Raw genomic sequence first — 6,750 nt, forward strand, 5'->3', positions numbered from 1 at the left:
TTTGCGTTTTTTAAAATGTTTGACGTTCTTCTTGTTGAATTGTATTCTTTAAATGTTTAATTCTGGGAAATATTTTATCTGTAATTTTGAATATTTGTATTTTAAAAATTTTGTTTAATTTCATAATGACATGTATTGTACCTTGTTGAATTATGTCATTCAATATTTTGTCTGTTTAATAGAGTTAAACATTAAATTACATTAAATGTGTTTTATTCTATCTAATTTCACTTCCATGGAGATGGCTTTCTTTTTCTTGGAAGCACTGCCATCAGAAGAGTCTGACTTACGCTTGGGAGCCATAATGACGGGCAAAAAGTTAGTGAATGTAGCACAATACAACCGGCGAATGTCAGCAAAACCGTCTTATAGCACTGCGTGACGATGTATTCATCCGCTTGTCAACTAGTTCCACGTAACCAGTTCAGACGTAACGACGAAACGCCGTAGGTCGAGGACATCATAAACTGAGGACACCCTGTATTTTGATGTTTTTTTAGCTCCTCCCAACACACTGTGATTGGTTCAAAGAAATGCAAACAAGCCCAAGCATTATTTTATCCCTATAGCAGAGTGACAGTGGGTCGCAGTCGGATCATTCCACAGGGAGACTGTTACTGTGTCGACAGAACTTATACCAAACAATGATTTTATGTGTGTGTAAGTGCATGTCGATGGGAGATTGCTTTATGTTTTACCACACTTTATCTCATAATTAACAGTTTTTTAATGCAACACAGCTCAGCTTTGAAAAATCTCTGTGCATAACTGAATAAAATAAGCATAAATGAATGTGTCAAACAATTAAAATCCAACCCATCAAACACATAATGTACAGAGTCGACGAAAGCTGGGATTCATAGCTTTTTGTTCCACGTTATTTGAAGCTCCAAGGACTCTGTAATGCTTCGGTGCTGTCATACAATCAGAACATCAATGAATTCTCATTTTCCAGCCAGAAATCTTTGTGCTTTATCAACAGTTTGCGGATCCATCGTAATCTCCTCACAGCTGAATTTGTGATTCTGGTGCAGTGGGTTTAAACAAAAAAACACATCTCGGCTCAGCTCCTCTGCTTTTTATGCAAAGACAGATATTGTGACATTATTTAGCATCACGCTCACAAACAAATTCAATCCGACTCCACGTTCGACTCCTTGTAGCTCGGTGAAACGAGGAGGATATTAAATTTGTCAACCTGAGAGCGTTTCTGCAGTGAAAGGTGGCCTAATCTGCTTCTCCATGCAGCTGTCGTGATCAAAGGAATCACACTCCCATGACAACAACCCACACACACACACACACACACACACACACACACACACACACGCAGTGACACAATGAGGCGCATGGATACACCCCGACACACAAAGCAAAACTCGTTGCTGCTTGATGTTGTGTGTTTTCTGTAAGAAGCTCGACTCCCTGCTGCGAGAGAACGGACGACACACACTCAGAGGAACACACTTGTGTTCCCACGCCGCCTCAAACCGCAGCCACAGAGAAGAAACCTTTCATTTTGAAAGACTCTAATGTCACTTTTAGCCAGAGTAAACGAACACGTGGTTTCAAAATGTGCACATTTTAAAATATTTCTACAGATGCAGGAGGATCATCAGAACCACTCTCATGTGCAATCAGCAGCTAGTTAGCTTAGCACAGACATCTGCACAACAAAGCATCTAAAAGTCCTGATTTTAAAGCTGCAGTTGCAGGATTTTTATATATAGAGGGACATCTGTTGCATTCCTACGATGGAGTTTTAAATCTGGTGTCTGGTGCATGTGTAGCATTGCAGCAATAACTGGTTTGCACAAAACAGCTAGCAGAGAATATGGAGTAAAAACTGAGAAAGCATCCAAGAAAGGTTTCTGATTCTGCAGATGAAAAAAACTCGAGAGTCTGGAAAAGAAAGACAGTAAGGTGCACATCACAGGCATGCATCTGCAGTGTGTAATTGTAACAGGTGTGTACACAAATGAATAATTTCACCTAAAATCCCCCATTGTTTTAGTTTATGTAACCCACCTAAAAATTTCTATCTTGAAATTTTAAAAAAAAAGTTCATATGTTTTGCACGTTTAAGAGTTCATTTTAATAAATTAGTATGGGTTTGTTAAGTATTAAATATGTGGGACATTCCATGTGGATATAATAATATTTAATAAATAATCCAGATGGTATGAGTTTCCTATTGCACTGTTTCAGACATAAAATTCCTGAAGTCATTTACTTCTTTTAATTATGAGCTGTTGTTATTTTCGACAGTTTTCAGCAGTGATGAACGGTTGGTGGTAGATTCCTCTAGGTGGCAGCAGGACTGCGCTGTACACGTTGTTTTCTTTTCCATCCTGGTTGTAGAGGGAGGTAGACGTAATGGTAGTTCTCTGTGAAGCAAGGAAAACAGGATCCAAACCGGGGACTTTCCAGCGTATTGTCTGAAATGTATATCTTGTGTAATAGGTAAGCTCATATACATCATTTTTCTATCATTTATAATTCGTTTAAGATTTAAACGCTACGGTTTAGTCACAGTGAATGTTCAGAAGTTGCTGCACTGTTGATTTCAGATAACGTGTGTGTTCATACACAAAATGTACGTGGACTGATGTTAAATATATAAATTGTTTAGAAGTTTTAAAGTTATGTGGCCAGGGTTTTAATGACTTAGCTGCGTGTAGGTGGAACTTAGTGTACACGTGTATGTGTAGCATGTTTAGCTTAGCCTGTCGAGTTAAGGTGGCAGCAGAACTGCGCTGTACACGTTTTTTCTTCCTTTTTTCCATGCTGGCTGTAGAGGGAGATAGACGTAATGGTAGCTCTCTGTGAAGCAAGGAAAACAGGATCCAAACCGGGGACTTTCCAGCGTATTGTCTGAAATGTATATTTTGTGTAATAGCGGACCGGACTGTGTGAGGTGAATCGGCTTTGAAGGGGAAAGCTGTGTCTGCAGCTCAGCGCTGAATTCTGCCGCCGGGAGTGACGTGGCCGAGGACTGTAGTCGAGGATTCGTTGTTCTGGTGCAGGAGTTGGATCACTGACCTTCTTTGTGGTGCAGGAGTTGGATCACTGACCTTCTTTCTGGTGCAGGAGTTGGATCACTGACCTCCTTTGTGGTGCAGGAGTTGGATCACTGACCTCCTTTGTGTTGCAGGAGTTGGATCACTGACCTCCTTTGTGTTGCAGGAGTTGGATCACTGACCTCCTTTGTGTTGCAGGAGTTGGATCACTGACCTCCTTTGTGTTGCAGGAGTTGGATCACTGACCTCCTTTGTGGTGCAGGAGTTGGATCACTGACCTCCTTTGTGGTGCAGGAGTTGGATCACTGACCTTCTTTCTGGTGCAGGAGTTGGATCACTGACCTCCTTTGTGGTGCAGGAGTTGGATCACTGACCTCCTTTGTGTTGCAGGAGTTGGATCACTGACCTCCTTTGTGTTGCAGGAGTTGGATCACTGACCTCCTTTGTGTTGCAGGAGTTGGATCACTGACCTCCTTTGTGTTGCAGGAGTTGGATCACTGACCTCCTTTGTGTTGCAGGAGTTGGATCACTGACCTCCTTTGTGGTGCAGGAGTTGGATCACTGACCTCCTTTGTGGTGCAGGAGTTGGATCACTGACCTTCTTTCTGGTGCAGGAGTTGGATCACTGACCTTCTTTCTGGTGCAGGAGTTGGATCACTGACCTCCTTTGTGTTGCAGGAGTTGGATCACTGACCTCCTTTGTGTTGCAGGAGTTGGATCACTGACCTCCTTTGTGTTGCAGGAGTTGGATCACTGACCTCCTTTGTGTTGCAGGAGTTGGATCACTGACCTCCTTTGTGTTGCAGGAGTTGGATCACTGACCTCCTTTGTGGTGCAGGAACTGGATCGCCAACCTTCGACATCAGTGGATTTTTTTTGGTCCTGACAGGGAGTACAGCTTCTACAGGTGACATGGGAAATGACCAAACGTTGTGCACAACGGGAGTAAAGGACTAAGAAAAAAAAGAGTGCAGCAAATCTGTTATTTTGGCCAAAGAGTTTGTTATTGAAACAAAATTTTGGATGTGTCTTGGAGATATTTAAATAATAATATTGATATCTCAGAAAAATAAGTGATTTGAGACAGTGTGTCATTTCTCTGCGTGAAATCATTCCTGTCCTACTGCCTAAGACTCAGAAATTCTTGTAGGTGAATATACTGGTCTTTAAACCTCGAACCAGGACATCACTGATGAACTGTGGTGATCTCAGACCGTAAGATTTATTTTTGCAGTTTTGTTTGGACCTGGTTACATTTATATTGTTATTTAATTTATTTTGCTTAAGATATCATTGTTATTGTGTAGTTATTTATTTATTAATTTTTCTTTGGGAGCTTTATTTTATTTTGATGTGACTTTTACTCTCCAGATATTTCTGTGACCTTTACCCTTTGGTGATGTCACTTCCTCTCTGTTCGCGCTCCTTTCTTCAGACGGTCTGTGAATCTGATAGGAACAGGTGAGTGAACAGAGAGCGCTTTCCATTTGTAGCTTTAGACCCAGGAAAAACACGTTTTGAATGTGGTTTGAGGCTTGTTTTATTATTTTTGATTTATTTTGTTTAATGTGTGAATGTTATGTTGTTATCTTTTAGTTGTAGAGTACAGCAAGTTAGAGAAGACTCAGGCCAGCTGGTGAGGTGGTAGTTTCTAATGTGGTACGTTTTCTTCTCCTGTTTAGAGCGGCTAGCGGGACACCTCGTGGTTTGCTGTACCGAAATAATTTTATTTTCATCAGGTATGTGAGCTCCCCTTTTTGTGTGTCTTGTATTTTGTTTTCATGGTTCTGTTTCAGTGTTGGTATTGTGTTCGCTGTTTGATTGTTCAACACTTATGAACTATATATATATATATATATATATATATATATATATATATATATATATATATATGTGTGTATATATATATATATATATATATATATATATATATATATATATATATATATATATATATATATATATACACACATACATACAATATAAAAAATGCCGCTAGCTGGTAGAGTGACGTGTGATTTTATGATCGGCCTGTAGATAGTTGTTTTACTTGCTGTACTTTCTCTTCAGACGGTCTGTGAATCTGATAGGAACAGAGAGGCTAGTGTGATACCTCGTGGTTTGCTTTACCAAAAATATTTTTTTTTTCATCAGGGATGGAACAGGAACAGAAATAAACCAGCTAGCGTGCAACAAAGTGATCTCCCATCATCATTCTCCACACACACACACACAACGCAGAGGACAGAGAGTTAGGCCCGACGGCTACATAATCATGAATCAGTCAGCAGCTAGTTAGCTTAGCTTAGCATAGACATTGGAAAATAGGACAAAATCTGCACAACAAAACCTCTACAATTCCTGATTTTAAAGCTGCAGTTGCAGGACTTTCACAAAAAGAAAACACATCTAAGAAATATTTTTACAAATGCAGGATGATCATCTCAACCACTCTCAACTAGTTAGCTTAGCCTAGCATAGAGGCAGGACACGGGCAACATCTTTTTTTTTTTTTTTTGACACGGGCAACATCTGCAGGAGTATCATCAGAACCACTCTCATGTGCAATCAGCAGCTAGTTAGCTTAGCTTAGCATAGAGATTTGCACAACAAAACATCTAAAAGTCCTGATTTTAAAGCTGCAGTTGCAGGACTTTCACAAAAAGAAAACACATCTAAGAAATATTTTTACAAATGTAGGATGATCATCTCAACCACTCTCAACTAGTTAGCTTAGCCTAGCATAGAGGCAGGACACGGGCAACATCTTTTTTTTTTTTTTTTGACACGGGCAACATCTGCAGGAGTATCATCAGAATCACTCTCATGTGCAATCAGCAGCTAGTTAGCTTAGCTTAGCATAGAGATCTGCACAACAAAACATCTAAAAGTCCTGATTTTAAAGCTGCAGTTGCAGGACATTCACATGAAGAAAAGACATCGAAGAAAGGTTTCTGATCCTGCAGATAAAAAACAAACTTGGAGGAAAGTTTACATTCTGAAAAAGAAAGACACTAAGGTGCACATGATAGGCTTGCATCTGCAGACTTAATGCAATCGTAAATCAGTCAGCAGCTACTTAGCTTAGCACAGAAATTGGAAATGGGCAAAATCTGCACAACAAAACATCTAAACATCCAGATTTTAAACCTGCAGTTGCAGGATTTTTAGATAAAGAAAAAGCATGTAAGAAAGGTTTAAGATTCTGCAGATAAAAAAAGAACCTGGAGGACATTTACAAAAGGAAAGAGCTTCTCTGTGCATCTACAATGTTTGTGTAATTACATAAAAGTGCAAAATCTAAAACGGAACCACTTTCAGCTGATTAGCTTAGCTTAGCATAGAAGCAGGAAATGGGCAAAATCTGCAAAACAATACCTCTAAAATTCCTGATGATAAAGCTGCAGTCGCAGGACTTTCACATCAAGAAAAAGCATTGAAGAAAGTTTTCTGAAAAAGGTGTATCTCACAGGCATGCATCTCTGGTGTTTATGTGATCACATCAATGTGCACAGTCTAAAATATTCAGCTTTTCTCCAAATGCAGGAGGATTTTATTCACCCGAGAGTCATTTGAATGATCTGAAGGTGGCGCATGAGAAGATATGAGAATGTTTCAGTGATGCAGCCGTGAGCAGATGTTGGTGTTGTTGTGCAGATGTCGTGTTGTTGTGTTGCTGCACGTTTTTCCTCCTCCCTGGCAGCAGAATCCACCCAAACCCTCCTTTCAT

The sequence above is a fragment of the Amphiprion ocellaris genome, chromosome 12, assembly GCF_022539595.1.
Source record: "Amphiprion ocellaris isolate individual 3 ecotype Okinawa chromosome 12, ASM2253959v1, whole genome shotgun sequence".
NCBI lineage: Eukaryota > Metazoa > Chordata > Actinopteri > Pomacentridae > Amphiprion > Amphiprion ocellaris.